This window comes from Dermacentor albipictus, chromosome 1 (assembly GCF_038994185.2).
Source record: "Dermacentor albipictus isolate Rhodes 1998 colony chromosome 1, USDA_Dalb.pri_finalv2, whole genome shotgun sequence".
Taxonomy (NCBI): domain Eukaryota; kingdom Metazoa; phylum Arthropoda; class Arachnida; order Ixodida; family Ixodidae; genus Dermacentor; species Dermacentor albipictus.
In genome coordinates, this window is record NC_091821.1 from 332,708,498 (window position 1) to 332,724,683 (window position 16,186).

Here is a 16,186-nt window from a genome sequence, read left to right on the forward strand (position 1 = left end):
AATATTTAGACGGTGCCGCCCAAGTTGACTCTATGTTAGACGTTTGCTTGGAGCAGCTTATAGGAGAGAAGACACAGAACCCACGCGCATGATAACTGACGTGCGAGCAATTTTTATTTTGAAGCGCATATTTCTCTGGTACCACCGAAGAGCGTTCTTGGGAAACACAATTGATTTCCAGCAGAATGTTCTGTCACGGACAGAAAGACATGACGACACACGCTTCCTTTCCGTGTCAGAACGTTCTGCTGGAAATCGATTGTGCTAACTGCAACCAACGAGCTCAGCCAAACACGATTCTGAAGTTCTTGGGAACCTTACACAACACAGAACTTTTCGACCGACATCGTGGTGCCAGTGAGTATGTCTCTGTTCTGCGTAAGCAAACAAGTATGAAAATAACGGGAACTGTACACATCCAATGTAGTTGTATGACATTTAATTGCATGCTTCATGAAAACTTCGCTTCGCATAGATTCCATACTGTTCTTTGGATCTCCATAATTTTTGGGTGGGACAAATGCATGGAAGCAATGACAATCCGCAGACTTTACGATCCGCGTGTTTGTATCACGTTTGAAACAACGGAAAATGCAACTGTTCATGAGAGCTTGTGTGCGCGCATTGTCTATTTTATGTACTGCTAGATGGAGTGAACAGCAGCTATCCAGCATTTATGATAACTCAAAGGGAAGATCATTACTTTTCGAAGCGAGATCGGGATGCCATAGAACACGCACCTATAAAGCGAGATATAAGAAGGCATAATAAGCTCGTGCTTGCTGCGGTAAAGCTAGGGAAACGATGGAGCATGTTTTATTAGTATGTGAAGATGTCTACCCAGCGGTCGGTTTAGGCACTACTGGCCTCCTTGAAGCCCTTGGGTTCAGCGGGAGCAGTGGAAAAGTAAACATGTCCGCAATAGGCATTAGTAAGATGCGGTGGGAGGATTGGTGGAAGAAAATTAGGGAAAGGACAAAAAACGGAGACGTACAAAAGCACAGTTAGCAATAGTGGATCAGAAAATCTGGGTGTGGTAGTTCATTTTTTTTTCTTTTTTTATTGTTTAACCTAGGTAGGACATTAGGCAGTATAATAGCAAGAGCTTGGTGGCACAACCCACCACCCCGTTCTAAAGGGTACGCTCATAACATCCATCCATCCATCCAGCCCGGCTCTGAAACTCAGATGAGCCTTCTCTAGCTAGCTGACTCAGTGCAAACGATCTAACTGCATCTTAAAGGTTTCTTTAACAGACTTTCACCTCTTTAATCTCCAGGACTACATAACGGGCGTTCCTGCGCTCTAGTCAAGTTTCCTGAAACCAGAGATGACAAATTTTCCATTACCTTAGCGCCAGAGATTGTAACGCGCCGCTTCGAGCGTGTTTACCCACACTTAGCGATATTTTCTCATAAGACGCACGGGAAGGCGGGTGGGGGAAGGGTTGTGGCAGTGCCTTTTCTCTTTTGTAGCAAAGGATGCGAGAGAGCGGCTCGCAAATGATGTGTACACATGAGAAGCCACGAGGGCAGAGGCAAAGCTCTCGCCAAAATCGCGGGCATCCTGTTTACGTCCGTCGCCCGCGCTACGACACGTAATTAGCTCGTACATCAGGGTCCGGCAGCAGCGACGCGTTCAGAGGTTGGGAGGGCTTAGCGCGGGAAGCTTCAAGGAAGCGCCGCTTTTCACTCAGGAGTTCGCGGTGCCGAGAACCCGGAATGAGAAAGGGAGCGAGGTCTGCAACGGAGTTTGGGGAGGATAAGTTGCGAGGGCGTGGGCGACTCTCGCTTGAGGGCACGGGTGCTGCGCGCAGAGTCACTATCGACTCGACGGCCAGATCGCCGCGGAGGCACAATGGCCCCGCGCGGCGGACATGAGACGCATCAGTAATGAACCGGAGACACCCTGTAAGCCACGCCGGCCTGGCGGCACGACACCCTTTTAGTGCCGCCAGCGCGTCGACGGGCTCAGCCTCCCGGAAGCTGCGACGGATGAGCCTGTGCTGTGCTTTGCGCGCGTCATACCCTCGCTGCTTCCGCCGACTTCCTGACGACCAGCCGCCGGAAGAGTTGCTCGGACCACCTATTCCGAAGATGAGGCGCACTCTCGGTCACACACCATCAGCACCTTCTCCCCTCTTCGCTCTTAGACCCGCTTTGCTATCCTATGCTCACTCTCGCCGTTGCCAGGATGCCTGCATTCTCCGTTTAGTTCACCACGGGGAAATGTTTTGCTTCTTTCCTTACATACTACGCTTGCTTTTGGCGTAAGGTTTAGCCATATCCTTCTCGTCGTTGTTGTTTTCTCCGCGCGCTTCTCTCTGATTGTTTCGTATTGCCGGTTTGTCTCTCGGTATTCCGAGAGCGCACGAACGCTGCTGCGCTGGTAAACAGCGGCGGCTTGTTACGGCCAGTTAATCTGGATTACACGCTGTACGTGCAAGGAGAAGCGATGTGCCGGAGCCGTGGGACCTAATCTATTGCATGATGCAGGTTTCTTTCCTGCTGAACGCGCCGGCCTAATGATGACAGAAAATAGCCCCGGAGGCCGCTGACAAACGCAGCCGAGGCGAGTCGTGAAACAATAATGCCCGCTCCTGTGAGGATGCCCGGGAGTCTTCGGCAGATGACTCGTGTGACTGGAGGCAGCACATGACTTGATTACACTATACCTGTACGTCGTTAGACGGTCTATACGCATTTGCACCAGAGTTGCGTTTACTTCCACAGCGTACTAATTAAAAGAAGCAGAAGACCTAAGCGATCCATCCAGCTTTTAGGTTAATTTAGTGTGACATCAACAGCATCTCGCATGCGGATGACGTCATCTTCCAGAGAAGAACTTTTTTGCAATACGCATAACCTCGTCTTTGTTCACTGCACTATTAGCCGCTATCGCCACCGAAATACTTGCACAGATGCCACCACTTTCTGTCGTAAGAAACATGACTTTGTTAATTGTAATCAAGACACTTCCTAAATATTCCACCAAATCCGGTTGAATTATACCCTTAGCAGCCAATTCTGAAAAAACAAAGAAACATATTGAGAAAGTGACAGAGAGATAGAAAGCAATGAGAGGAAAATTAAGGAGATCAGCCAGATGATTGTCTAGTTTGTCTATACTCTGGTGATGATGAAAAAGAGGACGGAAAGAGAAAAGAAGGGAGAGAGTGAGCATTATGCGCACACAGTAGAGGACTCTCAGCCGTACTACAATCGGCCACTGAGGCCGGTGGTCTCCAAAAACTGCAATAGCGCGTGAGTAGCTGTCTGCACCATCAACGGATGCGGCTAGAAACTAAGAATTTTCGTTCACTAAACACAGTACGCAAAGACGCTGTCCTAGCAACAGATGGCCACCAACCTCCGCAGAGAGAGAGAGAGAGAGAGAGAGAGAGCAGTTTCTATCCTGCACTATACCTTCAATGTTTTATTTAAGCTAACTTATCATTGCTCTAAGTTAGCTTAAATAGTTCCTCGCTCTCTGCCTTTCAGTTAATAAATTTCTCTCTCTCTTATCATTCCTCTTGCCTGGGTTGCTTAATTTTGTAGATTCCATATGCACAAACGGACAATGTTGGTACCTAGAAGTGGCTATTACCATAGTAGCACTGGCCGCGCTAACCACATAGTCAAGTCAAACCTCACTCACGACGTCTCCCGTTAGCGCAATGCAATAAGAGAAGCCTAACGACAGTTACATGTCTACCATAAGAACTGCGTGCATAATTATTCATTATAATTAAGTACTGTTATAAACTGTAAGTGGCGCTCAGATTAACAGTGGTTATGCGGGAATGTCTAACGGTAGTCGACGTGTACAGTTGAGACCAACATTCTGCACACACAACGCTTGCGCAAGGGCATTACAGGAAAGGTACCAACGGCGGCCACATTAGCTTAAATGTGTGTAACCATAATCTACGTTACTGAACAAGAACAGGGCGGGCAGAAACTGGGGCACTCTACTATCAGTAGGTTGCGCACTGCGTTCAGACGCAGTGTCTTTTCTTACTAGCGTATAGATCTGCTGGGGAAAAAGTTGTAAAGGTCGTCGCAGTGCATGCATAGAGGTCGTGCTGCGCTTTGCCTCGCTCTACTTCTAGAAGTTCTCAGACAGGCTGCCGGGCACAGAACGAAGCCCGCCCACGACAGGCGCCGATTAGTGCACTCGCCATTGGGATCAGCAACAACAACAGAAGCAGCAACAACACTAACATATAGATAAGCATAGCTTAGACGTGTACAACCACGGCAGCTAATGCAGATACGGTTACAGAGGTGACGGTCGCTGAAGGGTGCCATACTACAGACGCGAAAGTGCGAAACGGATAAGCAGGACTGCGTATACGCGGGGGCTCGAAGATAGGCGCATAGACGTGCGGATGCTCTCACGGGCTCAGGAAACAGCGTCAAGAGGAAGGAAAGAAAATATAGGGAGGGACGAGTACCGCGGGGTGGGGAGAACGGGAGAACGCCACCAACAGACGTAGGAAGCGCGAAGAGGAAGAGGAAATCGGGAGACTACGAATTACGTCCGCTCTTTATGCAGCTGTCGGACCGTGCAAGCTTAGGCGTGGCCGCGGCGCACGCGAGCGAGGACCGCGTTGCGCGGACTTCGCGCAGCCGCCCTAGCCGTAGTAGGCTAAAAAAACTGCGCCGCTGCTTCCTTCTATCCACTACAGCCGCGGGCCACGCAGGCCTGCGAGGCTGTACTGGCGGCGGACGGCTCCACTGCTGAACGACGGAGACGAACAAGAAGAGAGAGAATAAAAAAGGAAGGAAGCCCAGGAGCAGCATGACGGAGGAAGGAAGCAGCGCGGTTGCGATGGAAATTGAATCCCCCCGAGCAGCGAGCAGCAACCGCCTCTCTGGCGGCAGCGGTGGCCCTCCGTTCGCTGCGCTAGAGTGAATGCGCCGTGCTCGTGCTTCCCTTCACCCTTTCGACGTCTCCGTGGGCGAACGCGGCAGCCGCAACAGGTCTCGCCGCCCAACTCAGCTCGCACTCGCACGAACTGCGCGACGGCGAGAGCACTGGCCCCTTCTTTCCGGTCGGTCGCCATCCGGAGGGCTTCCGTGCTCGAGAGAGAACACTGCGAGCTTGTTGTCGGCAGGACATATATATACACACACACACGCACACACTCTGTGACCTTAAAGATCCGACATGGTTGGAGGGCAGGTAGGCGCGCCGCACGGCACGTCAGCACGATGGGCGGTATCATCGCAAAATGGACACGGGGCGAGACCGTCGACAAGCGCGCAGAGCTCCATTGCAGTGGCGTGATCCGATGTCGTTCCTTGAGACACACACGCATGCGCCCGAGTATACTTGCGCTGGCAGATTGGTCGTGTCTTCTCGTTGTTGTTCTTTCATGTACGTTATTCGCTGGAAAGAGCGAAACGAAAGAGGAAATGAGGAGAGAGGCGCATGTATGTTGAAGCTGTGCGTGCGTCTCAAGAAAAAAAAAACACCGGTTGCATGCAGTCAGGTCCGTACTTCCCGTTTAAATTCAGATTCTGTATAGATATCTTTAAGATTTATTACAGTAGCACACCGAGAAAGCGTTCGACTTCTGCACTCCCTCGTCTTGCGCATACAGCAAACGAAGATGTATGCTAACCCGTGCGCATGTGCGCATGCAGGTATATACATAATGCTGCGCATTCAGCTGTGAAGCGTTTACACAAGCATGAGGTGCCTTTTCTTCATTACCTGCGTATTCCTCCATAAACCTTGTACGAACAGTGATTTATATTTTCATGGCAACCGCCAACAACTGCACATGAATGACGCTGAAAAGCAAGGCAGTGAGACGCGACACAATAAATAATCATTCAGTGCAGGCGCGGCATGATGCGTCTTCCACCCCATTCACTGCGTAAATGTCGTTCTCTCTGGATGACACAGTGGGACTTCCAACTCGATTCCTTTTCACATATACGACGAGACCGTCTAGACGTAGCGTGGGACCGTGCGGTGGTCCAGGGACCGCGGAAGGTCCAAACTCACTTGCGATCAATAAAGTTTTTTCTGTCTGTCTGTCTGTCTGTCCACTGTTGATTTGACAATGCTGAACTCAATGAACATAACGATTACGTGTACAACATCCGTCTACACTGTCTCAAGCACTACCTTGCTCAAGAAAACAAGAACAACTATCGAAATAACACGCAAGTATCTATAATCCTGTGTCCACGCTTCACGAAACTGAATCTAAATTAGCCTCATTAGCTTTCCGGAAGTATCTAAGGCTATATGATGGTACGGATCAAATTGTTGAGTTTTCTCAATGCAATTAGCCGGCCTACTACTTTCTCACTCTAACAGGACGAAGGCAATACTCAAAATGGGCAAAGATAACTCAACAGGGTGAGAAAGCCCGCATATTGCTGGCTGTCGTGAAAACACCGTATAAGATATGCAATAAAATAAGAAAGAAAAAAAGCAATCACTGTAATGGAGTTCAGCGAAACCAGACGCAGACTGGGAATGCAATACGAAATTGCGGCGGAGAAGGTGCACACTGTAGCAATTCGAAGACGAGCTGATGCACCTAGTTTCAATAGCAAATATGCTAATATCGAATGTACTCTTAACCGTAACGAAATTATATTTTTATCACTAATATGAGAATCTGCGCAGCTGATGCCTTTGCCTAAATGAAAGGAAAGAATATTGCATTAGAGAACGCAAAGCGTTTATTTAGGGATGGTTGTGGTCACCATACGTTTACATTAGATACGATTCAATTAGTTTATTTTAAGTTGTGGTTACCATACATTTATATTATTCTACTATTGCCATACGTTATACTAGAGCAGGAGTAATAGTAAGTTTTATAAAGGAGAAACAAACGTTCTAAATGAGAGCCGATGCGAAAATTGCGCAACCTACTTCGGAGATTTGTCACATAATAGCAAGCGGTAGCGCAGTTCAATGGTTCATTACGGACGTACGTACTCCGGCTATGCTTAAAGCTCTGTTTTAAAACAGACATCACGGTTGTGAAGACTAACGAGAAACGTAAGCAGCACAAGAACATCACACAGATAAAGTTTTGCCTGTAAGCTACATCGCTAAATACAACTGCCGTGACATCGCAATATACTTTCTAATAAGGCAGCATGCAAAATTATGGCCTATTTGTCTTGAAGAATGATCCTTTTTATGCCCTAGTCATCAATCAATCAGACAACGCCGTTCGTAAGACATTGTAGCTACTGCAACAGGAGGTTCTTTTGGGATAAGGAGGCAACAATTATCTTTCATCTTAAAAAGCGGTGATACTATATATATGAGACACCTAAGCATTACACGGTGTCTCAAGATAGCGTGCTTTGTGAATTGTGCAGGCAAACAACTCAACCCGATGCTTTACATGAGACATACAGTCCTAGATAGTGAGTGCCCTGATGCATTTATCGGTCTGGTCACTGTCATTCAATATTTCTTTCGGATCTGCGTTATCAGCGCCCTTAAGAACGACTTTTCCTCGTTTATTGTTCACTGCAGGAATCATTACGATATATCCGGCGAGGAGCGCAATATAAGTGAATGCATTCGCCGAAACAAAGATAGATAGCAGAATTAAGTTCAGTTCACGTTCGCCTAAGTTGCCAACGCAGAAAGCGCGCTTATGTAAGCAGATAAAATTTTCAAGATCAAATAGTATACCTCATTACCACTGACCTTGTGTGGAAGCATGTCGAAGCCAGTTGCCGAGACCCTGAATAAATAAAAAAAAAGATGGCGAGTTTGTTATTGCCTTTCGGCTTAGTTTCTTTCCTGTTGAGTTTATTTTCCTTAAACAGGCTAATTGGACTCCTCGTGTTCTTCAACGTGAACTCACGTAATCCAGGGGTCACAAGATGAGGGTTCGTTAAGAATTCCAGTGATCCTTAAGCGCACGCACTTGCAGGCGAAGAAGGTTGCAACTGAATTATAACGCGGCTAAGTGCTATTTTATTAAGGAGAACTCTGACTAGCGAGCTTACCGCGGCTATTTCGTAACGGTGGGCCCGTCTTACTGAAACATTAAGCACGTCTTATCGTCTTCGTGTTGCCTATAGAGCGCACCGTATAGCCGATTACACTGGCTCGAAGTGCTCTGAGCCGAAGAGAGATCGCACACATCTTGGGTAAGCTTCTGTATTGGGCTGTAAGGATCCCTACGCTTTGTTGCAATAATGTGACAGGAGCGCTTGCAGAAACTCGTAGTAACGCGCTGCTATTGTCGCATAATTTCACTACGGTGCGCTGACTTACAAGCATTAAACACAAAAAAGGAGAGAATTATTCTGCACGTTGTCAACAACAAAAAATAAATGAAGTACGTTTGAGCTGATCGCCATTCTTGCTTTCACTCTTAAATGGTCGTACGTAATTGCATTCTTATCTTTCGACATTGTCAACGTTGCGTGTACTAGCGCTTTTGTTCACACTGTCACATTCGACTGTTTCATGGCTGTGCCGTTTATTATGGATGGCTGCGCCTTGTCCAACTTGTTTCTCTACAAAGGCTATGTATGCAGCTAAGTATGTGTTTAGAACTACAGCCGAGGAGGGCTAACCCACCAGTTAGTCTGCTTAATCTCTCTGCCTTTCTTTTGCTAGTTCTCATTCTGTGACCGTGATACCAGTAGTAACTGAGCGAGCCAAACAGTTCCTTTATACCATATCTATATTTAAAGAAAAAAAAGAGGGGGGCGGAGAGTGGGTTTGACTAAGTAGCAGCAGGAAGGAACAGTTAGTCCACCACGTTTAGAGCACATGAAAAAAAAAAAAGGAATTAGAAGTCATGTACTGCTCCATTGCTGCAATGCCTTTATTTAGACTCTCGTTATGGTCTTTTAATTATTGAACAACTTATAGCTTCTGGAGAAGTCGGCAACAAATTATTTACCAACATTTCAAATTTCATTAGGAAAAGAGAGATCATTCACTGACTCATATATACTCGAAGATTTTCCTGCTCATAAATGCGTCTGCGTGTTTCCTTCCTTGTAGCTGTTAAGGTGAAAGAAACCAACGGCGCCCACTGTACTATAATCACATAGAATTCTCATACCTCGAAATATGTAGCTACGAGTTCTTATTTCATTCTTTATTTCTGTTCAAACTTGCCCCCTCACGACTTCGTTGGAGCCTCCGGGCAACAGCTTCCTAATGAGGAGGAAGTCACGCATCGATTCGTATTTAAGTGGCGCTTCATGGCACGATGCTGAGGCTGACTCGGCGTCTGTGCTGCGCAAGCGGCCCCCTCTTGTTCGTTTTCATCGTTCTTTTATCTGCTTTTTTTGCACATACGTTTCCTGCGCGAACGTTTGGCTCGCTTACTCTGCAGAAAATAAACGAATACATTAGTGCTCTTACCGCCTTCTCTCGTCGCCTTCAGTTCCTCCCCCGGTTTCTTCCCCTTCCGTCAAATATTAAAGAAAGAACTCGCGGTTATGCTAAATAAGTGCGCTGCTTAAAAGAATGACGTACTTATTTTGTTGCAGTTCTCAGTTCTGTACGAGCGACACGGCGTGTACTTTATGCACTGCTTATTACGCCACCTCACGTACAACAGACGCCGGCAAGAACGAGACCGTTCGCGCAGATGCGGAAGCGATTTACTGGTGCTTATTCAGCACACAGGTGCAACCGAAACTCTGGTTAATTTGATCGTGTTCTTTTCTTTGCAGAAGAATTCGATTTTTCCTTCCCTGGCACGTTTACGAAGGGACATCGACTGCTTTGCACGCAGATGTGTGCCAACCCGCAAGATTATTTTTATGCCCCCTTTTGAACGACGTATCTTTCGCTATGACATCGATAACTGTTTCGAAAAGGTTGCTTCACAATATTCCGCGGCTCACTGTGCGATTTGGTTGGCTGCGTGGGCGTATTTATTCCTAAGATCTGGGTGGTTCCTTGCCGCCAGGATCAAATGAAAAACCGGCGTTCGTCAGCAGACCGGGCTTGTTCTCGCTGGGTGATCTGGCGTCGAGGACACAAGAGAAAACTACATCAGCCGCGTGATATTTCAGTCTTTCTTCACAAAAGAGAAAACAGAGTGTGTAAGTTTGTCTGCAGGAGAATGGAGGTGCCGTCTGGGCTCATGTGGAGAATATCTTCGAAGGGAGACGATGTACGCACGATTCAGAACTTGGCGAAAGCGAACAAACGTGCTTGATGTGTAAGTGCTTCCTATCGCCTCATTTTTCTCCACGAACTCTTACTATCTTGGCTATCAGAGAATACCACGGTTCCGTGAACATCACGTGAGAATGAAAGTGTGGCGCGCTTAACGAGAAGTACCGCTGCCAAAAGCTCACTCGGAATCGTCTTCAACGGATACTGCGGGGCTGCTATCTAGGATGCAAAAGTTTTCTACATGCTTCTAGCTGAATTTATTTCTGGGGGCATGCCTGAATTCGTAGCTCAATTCACGCATGAAATTCTAATCTGCAGTGTCACCAACATTGCACAGTCTCTCCATTGCCTGTCATCGGTGGTACGGCAAAAGATCGAAAGGAAAATCGGGACCCGTATTCGCAAAAGTGTCCTTGCCTCAAAACCTTTCTTAAGAGCAGGTGCCGGCCAATCGTAATGTCGAACGTATTAGTTGCAAAGGCTACCGGTCGATGCGGACAGCGCTTACAAACGAAAAAAGAAATCGGGTAGGCTGTGTCGTGGACGCAGCTGCAGTGTGGCACGTGAAACATCTTGCGTGTGCTGCAGACGGTGTATGGGCATTATAGGGTAACAGAAATGACGTAACCAAATGCAGAAGTGACATTCTCTCACGCATTGGAAAGGTTACATGCTTAACTTATGATATGGCTAGGAGAGGTCCTCGGTGTAATCGTGCTCGCTTCCTATTCGTAGCGCCGTAGGTGGTGGGCGTAGATCGGTCTGTCTTGCTTCCCGAGCCTCTACACGCCATTCGCGGACTCTACGTGTCGAACGCGGGGGCGTCACGGGCGAGCAAACATCACATTTCTGTGCAACTAATTGCGCAATTGTAAGTCGTACAACTCCTGATTAGAGCTGGCTTTAGTTAGATGGACTACACCTATCATGACAGAGTAATCATCATCATCATCATCATCATCATCATCATCATCATCCTGGCTACGCCCACTGCAGGGCAAGGGCCTCTCCCATACTTCTCCAACTACCCCGGTCGTGTGGTAATTGTGGCCATGTTGTCCCTGCAAATTTCTTAATCTCATCCGTCTCCCTAACTTTCTGCCACCGCCTGCTACGCTTCCCTTCCCTTAGAATCCAGTCCGTAACCCTTAATGAGCATCAGTTATCTTCCCTCCTCATTACATGCCCTGCCCATGCCCATTTCATTTTCTTGATTTCAACTAAGATGTCATTAACTCGCGTTTGTTCCCTCACCCAATCTGATCTCTTCTTATCCCTTAATGTTACACCCATCATTCTTCTTTCGATAGCTCGTCGCGTTGTCCTCAATTTAAGTAGAACCATTTTGTAGCACGTAGTTTAGCGTTACTGTGTGAATTTTCTTTTTTCCATTTTTTCCCTCTTCTTCTTCTTTCTCCTTTTATTCCCTTTACTCCTTTCCCCAGCACAGGGTAGCCAGCCGGTACTCACACTGGCTAACCTCCCTGTCTTTCCTCTCCTTTGTCTCCTCCTCTCCTTCGTAAGCCTCCAGGTTTCTGCCCCGTAGGTGAGTGCTGGTTAACTCTTATATGACAGATTGAGCTCGGTCAAATGCGACCAACCCGCTCGGACCGACAAACGTGTTTCCGAGCGACGCCTCTGTGAAAGGTTGAACGTAACACGCGAGGCTCAATTCAGCTGTGATTGCGTTATGCCTGCATGGCGTGACAACGATGTGACCTATGCGTGCGACATATGCGTTATCGAGTAATGACTTATGTCCTCTACACACTGATACCGAAGTAAGGCACGTGGACAGTACGGTTGGAAAGAGATAATCGTTACTATTATAACGTGTTTTCGTTACATGCGGTTTTAGCAAGCGACCCCCTACGCAGACCGAACTGAAAGGCATTTCACGCCAAAAGCTTTCTAAATTCTGTCGCTGTCCGCGTGACCAAGCACGAGAACAAACCATGCGCCTCCTCTCAATTATGAGTCCCGAGATTTATCGACTATATTGGTGCAAGGGCTTAGCCGATTTTATCAGTATGCGCAGATTCAGCGTCACTTACGTACCCGCTATGTCATCATATTACAAAAATAATCACTTTTTCATAGTTGAGGCAGGGTAACCTGAGCCTAAGAATAATTTCGAGTTTCTTCCGCCTAAAAGTACGAATGTCTGGGCTGCGTTCCAAGAACTACGTGTCTAAATGTCTATTTCCCTCCTACAGTTCTCGGTATTCAGCGCTGCATTCGCTTATATTTCGGCCCGAGACAGTCCTCACCGGCGGCCCACTCTCAACTTTCGTCGAGGCACGTCTAGAAGTGCAATACGAAATGACGGAGCCCAATAGAAATAAAACAGTGACGTCAGAACAAATCAATGAACTCAGGCACTGCGCGCTGCAAATCTTTTTAACTTCTGCCGCCGCTACCCTCTTGTCTCGCCTCCTGCGCTCTTTTTTTTTCGTCTGCTTCGCGTTCCTTTCTTCGCTCTTTCGCTTTCTGCCTCTCAGCGCGAACGGCGGCGAGGTCGTCGGCGATCGCAGCTAAAAGACAGCGCAGAGACGACGACGTCGAGAGTGACAATGACACGCAGCAAGACGACGGTGATGCGCAGCCGGGACGTTTCCTCTCTCTCGGCACATTCACTCGCGGCGACGGATTTCTTGTCGCGTTCCCGCTCGAAAAAAAAAAGACGACGCCGCCCCGAGCGACGCGCGTCATTTGTCGCCGCCGCGTTCAGCCGGCCGAGAGACTGGCACGCGCCGCGATACAACGGAAAGAAGAAGTGGAAAAGAAAAGGTCGCAGATGAAAAAAAATGAAAGAACGGAACGGGGTGTCTTCGCGAGGTCGGTTTCTCGATCCGGACGACTGCTATGTGGCGTGTTACGCACGGCTCGACGCCGCAACGCGTGGTGCCGAGAGCTATGCATTCGTTCGTATGCTCGCGCCGCGTATGGCGCGGTGCGAAAATGCGCGCGCCGCGTGGCTCGAGAGGGACAAGGGTGCGTGCGCGCGCACCTTTCTGGGCCCGCGGGGCGAGCCCCCCTGCGATTTAAAATTCAAATGGAACTCGCGCGGGATGCCTCGAAAGCGGAGTTGGAAGCTGCCGCCGGGGTGTGCGGTTGACTTTCCTTCCGTTGTTCTTCTTCTCGCGTATTTTTTTTTCTTCCTTTTTATTTTTTCGTTCTAGCTCTGAAAAGTTGGGAGGGGTTCGTCCCGAACAGGACGATGCTGTTTTGAGTTCGCGTTGCGCAACTCGGCAAAACGAAGAAAAGAAAGTCTGGCGCACCATCGTCGAGACCGCTGTTTTTGAGGTAAAAGAAAGAGTCTGTAATAGTTAAAGAATAATAATAATAAAAAATAATAAATGGGAGGTAAACCAAGGGGAGTTCAAAAGCGCCGGACAGAGAAAAAAATAAAGAAGTGCGACGGTCTACATGACCGCTAAATATAGAGACCTTGGCGGGTGAGGAAAAGAAAAAAAAGATGATGCAGGAATTTTGACACGCTATAGAGGAAGCATACCAAGGCTTTTGGCTCGCGTCCCCTGGCTGGAACGCTTCTTCGTCGGCTCGGTTCGGTGCAGTGGGGGCTTGCTGCAGAATTTGTGCGAAAAACCAGCTAACCTACGATCCCAACCTTGGCGTGTAAGAGGTCCGCTAGAACAAAGACACTCGCTCGTTCCGAGACAGTTATTTGCGTATATTTCGTGTATTTTCTACATTGAGCTAACGTGAGGAGGCCCGCGATGCGTTTGAATGTAGAATATTTTTTTTTCTTTTTAGGATTCTTGCAGAGGACATTTTATTCATCAAGCTCATAGCTCAAATATTTTCTTTGTACTGAAGTGTATACCTCCCGGGGCTGGGTAGGAGCCCGTCCGGTTTCTGCATATAACAATGTTTGTCTAATACTACTGAAGCGAAAAGGAGAAACCGTGATCCTTCCATGTGCAGCACAAAGCTACAAACGGAACTCATACGGGTCCCTGAGAAAGAAAGCCTCGCAGTTGAAGAAAAAAGAAGTGTCTTGGTCTAGGGGATCGAACCTGGCATCAACGCCTTTCTGGGGCGATCGCTCTACCATCTGTGCTGTTCAAGGACGCTGGAAGATCACATCGAGATGCCTAATTAATCGACAACACGAAGCACAGGGACAGTGAATATGGCAAATCAGCAAACTTGCCCTATTCAGTGTCACTTTGCTTCGAGTTGTCGATTATTTCGCCCTCGCGTGCGCGATCTGCTAGCCTCCTTATTAGCTCACATTGTAGAGCGACAGCCCCAGAAATGCGTTGATTAGGAGTTGGAACCCTAAACCAGGACGAATTTTTCTTCAACTGCGGTGTCCTCTTTCTGAGAAATCCGTATGGGTTTCCATTGTCGTTTCGTTCTAAAGTGGAGTGGATGACAGCATTTCCCTTTCATGAACCTTCTTTCACCTTGCGGGATTCCGCGGAACACATTTCCAATATGCTGCGTTTGTACCGTAAGTTGTGCTGAATAGCCGCGTCGTTCCTCTGGTGTGCGTTGCTTCTTCTGAAGCAACGCACACAGTTTGTTTGTTACAGTCAAACAAACGAAAACCACCATGGTTGTGTCAACGGGCATTACATTCGTCGTCGTCGTCGTCGTCATCATCATCATCATCATCATCATCATCATCATCATCATCATCATCATCATCATCATCATTATTATTATTATTATTATTATTATTATTATTATTATTATTATTATTATTATTATTATTATTATTATTATTATTATTATTATTATTATTATTATTCCACCGTAACCAAAGGGCTTCTCACGCCCCCTTCAGCTGTGACGCATGCCGAATTTATCCTGCTCGCTACTGTTCAGCTCGCTCTGACGGCGCTTTATGAGTTCGACTGGAGAGCGTAGACAAACCATCTCTTGTAGAATGCGGTCTACCAACGTGAAGCATGAAAACAAAATACGCGCTAAAGCAATGACCGTGATCGAAACGCACAGACACGCGATACTCTATGCATTCCCCCTTTACGGTGGTTCGCCACGCGTAATGCGCGCACGATTATGCGAGCCAATCGCGAGGAATTGTTCGTAAAACTTCCTACCCTGCGCGCGCGTTCGCAAACAACCCCTTATTTAATGAGTGGCTTCTCCGATGCCAAACCGACGATCACAAACGAACGAAAATACGCAAAAAATAAGCACATTCAAGCAGGAAAAAGTGCCGGAAAACCAGATACCTTTCCAGCCGGTGCAGGGGCGCGGATTGCCTCCTCTCGCGATCAGCGAAGAGCACGGCTCGGTCATATGGCGGCGCGGCGTCGTAGAGCTTGTACAGCAACAGCAGCGGCGGCAGCACCGGGGGAGGGGCAGAGAAAGAGCCCATCATCTTGACGGGCGGTGGCTGTGTAGCTCAGGAGGCCGCGCATCATGCGCAAGAAAATCGCTGGCCAGAAAAGACGAGGGAAGAGAGGCTCTATACAGAAACTACAGCAGCAGTCGTGGATCAATAATGACGCATTCGTCAGCGAAACCGGTGGCGCGTAAGTAATCCGCTCTCGCAACTCTCGTAAGCTGGTTTTTTTCCCGGCAAGAAGATTACCGAGTCTACGCAGCCCTCCCATCACTGCTGCACTATGCCGGGGCGCGAATAGTGCGAAGCCCGGAAAGCCGAGTCATTCTGCATCACTCTTTCTCCCGACCTGTGTCGCGTCACGGCCAACAAAAAGCTGCACCGTGTATCTATACGTATATGCTATATATCGCAGCCGTCATTCGCTGCGCCCGGGCACACGCATACCCAAGGCCGAATCAGCGGGTGTTTCCGCAGACCGTAGGGTAACGAATGTTCCGCAAGCGAACCGATATACACGATGCGCTGCCGCCTAAACGACGCTTTATGCTGCAGCGGTCTGGAAGCTGGCACGCAGAGGGCAAGGCATGTGGGGAGGGGGAGAGAGACGGTCGAGGGCGGCGGTGCATATGGTCGAGCAAGTTTTCTCCCGCGGGCTGCATAAATGATCACTTCGAGGGACCGCAAGGCGGAGAGCGT

The 16,186-nt window shown here is 48.1% G+C and overlaps 1 protein-coding gene and 2 long non-coding RNA genes across 3 annotated transcripts in view; 2 read left to right on the plus strand and 1 right to left on the minus strand.

The window, feature by feature from the left end:
* The window catches only part of LOC135910253 (phosrestin-2-like), a 314,202-nt gene that overhangs the window by 144,628 nt on the left and 153,388 nt on the right, over window positions 1-16,186 (plus strand). The window lies entirely within an intron of this gene.
* The window catches only part of LOC135910063 (uncharacterized), a 127,589-nt gene that overhangs the window by 23,723 nt on the left and 87,680 nt on the right, over window positions 1-16,186 (plus strand). The window lies entirely within an intron of this gene.
* Window positions 336-15,811, minus strand: LOC135910062 (uncharacterized). Its single transcript, XR_010566898.1, has 3 exons — window positions 15,375-15,811; window positions 7,699-7,735; window positions 336-5,394 (listed from the first exon to the last, which is right to left on the minus strand). It is a non-coding gene; the product is annotated as an uncharacterized lncRNA (long non-coding RNA).